Source organism: Durio zibethinus, chromosome 14 (genome assembly GCF_047325235.1).
Source record: "Durio zibethinus cultivar Kanyao isolate XHJ-2024 chromosome 14, ASM4732523v1, whole genome shotgun sequence".
In the NCBI taxonomy this organism is placed as follows: domain Eukaryota; kingdom Viridiplantae; phylum Streptophyta; class Magnoliopsida; order Malvales; family Malvaceae; genus Durio; species Durio zibethinus.
In genome coordinates, this window is record NC_143175.1 from 16,756,596 (window position 1) to 16,758,329 (window position 1,734).

At 26.0% G+C, this 1,734-nt stretch overlaps 1 non-coding gene across 1 annotated transcript; it reads right to left on the reverse strand.

Annotated features, from left to right (window-relative positions):
• Positions 1 to 690: 690 nt before the first annotated feature.
• Positions 691 to 793, reverse strand: LOC149515089 (U6 spliceosomal RNA). Its single transcript, XR_016327894.1, has one exon. It is a non-coding gene; the product is annotated as a U6 spliceosomal RNA (small nuclear RNA).
• Between the last annotated feature and the right edge of the window lie 941 nt (positions 794 to 1,734).

Genomic DNA, 1,734 nt, shown 5'->3' on the forward strand with positions numbered 1-1,734 from the left:
AGTCTGAATCATGATTGGCTCCAAATTAATTACTAGTAACATAGGTTTTCAACCATGCTAGCAAATATAAGCTATTAGACACTATTTACAAGAATTCAACTCAAGAACCAAGACCATATATACAAAGAATAAAAAAAAAAAAGTGCATGGTTAAAAAGATATATCATTTCCCATGTTACAATTAATCCAGTTTCGAACACGAAAACTTAAATGGTCAAAGAAAACGTGAGGTTTTAGACCCAGTAACTACTGCACCAGTTGCAAAAGAATAGATTATGTATTATGGATCAACCATACCCTTTAATATTCAAGCAAAACAAAAATTTTATACGTAATAAATAGATTGACTAACCTCGAATCATTACAAAACATCAATCATTCCATACCTAACTAAGTTTAAAATAGCATGAGCTAGTTTATAAGGTAATATTCAACAATATCTAAGTTTCTGGCAATATCTAAAGCTAAATTCTTGAAGTTTAATTTGTAATAAGCTCCCATGGTAACCCAGAAAAAAATAGTTTAATCTTTATTTCTAATTCAATAAAAACAAGAGAATTTTAGCAAATTCTAGGACCTGAATATTAGAAAGTATTGAACACATAAAAATGCAAAGAAAACAGGGAAAAGATGGAAATAGAACAGGTAAAATGGCCAAAAAGAGGCAAAAAATTAAGGGAAAAAATAGAAAAAATTATGGATCATTTCTCGATTTGTGCATGTCATCCCTATGTAGGGGCCATGCTAATCTTTTTTGTATCGTTTCAATTTTATCGGATATCCTCAAAAGGATCATTTTTGCCTGCTTCTTTTTTATATATGAAAATTTTTAGTGTTCAGTTCCTAAGCTATTAGGGAAATTTGGTTGGTTTTCACCTAGAACCTGATCTAGTCTACCTCATCCAAACTAAGTCATAGTGGTTGAAAACCATGGGCATGTGAGACCCTTGCTTTTTTATAGTTTTAACTTTTAACCTTGCAAATGGGTCTGATACATCAAGACCAAAGATTAGAATTTTTAAATTAAATTATCGAGAATTTAATTTTAATTGTTAAAATTAAAAATTTAGTACTTTTTTAATAGACCCACTCTTAGGATATCAAAATTCTTAACCGTATGTGATTATGGATTTTCTTGATGTAAGGCCTAGCAATGAAAACAAAATGCAAGGACCATAAGAGTTTGGTTCTAAGCTTTAGCCTGATCATCATTAGGTAACGTTTGATTCAAAGAAAATAACATTTTTTTGTCAAAATTTTAATTTTGGTAATTTAATTTTTTAGTTTGGTTTACAAAATATAATAGTTAAGATTTTTTTAAAATTTTTAATGGTGTCAAAAAAGAAATATTAGGAGAATAAAAAATTTCTCTTTCCCTGAGATTTTTTAGATTTTGGAAAGAAATTAAAAATTTTATCTCATTTACCTTCAATTGCTTTTTCAGTCTATATTATTTTTTAGTTTCTTAAAATTAAAAAATTAATATGATTTTTGTTATTCATAATTTTAACAAGTATTAAGTTTAGAAACATAGTGAATGTTAAAAGTATATTTTCAAAATTTTAAAATTTTAACAAAGATCATATTTTTAAAATAAAAAATATAGTTGATATTGAAATTTTTTTTTGAAAGTTTAAAATTTTAACAAAGATAACGTTTTTAAAATAAAAATGTAATGGATATTGAAATCACTCCTTTTAAAATTCTAAAATTTTAACAAAAATCAAGTTTTTT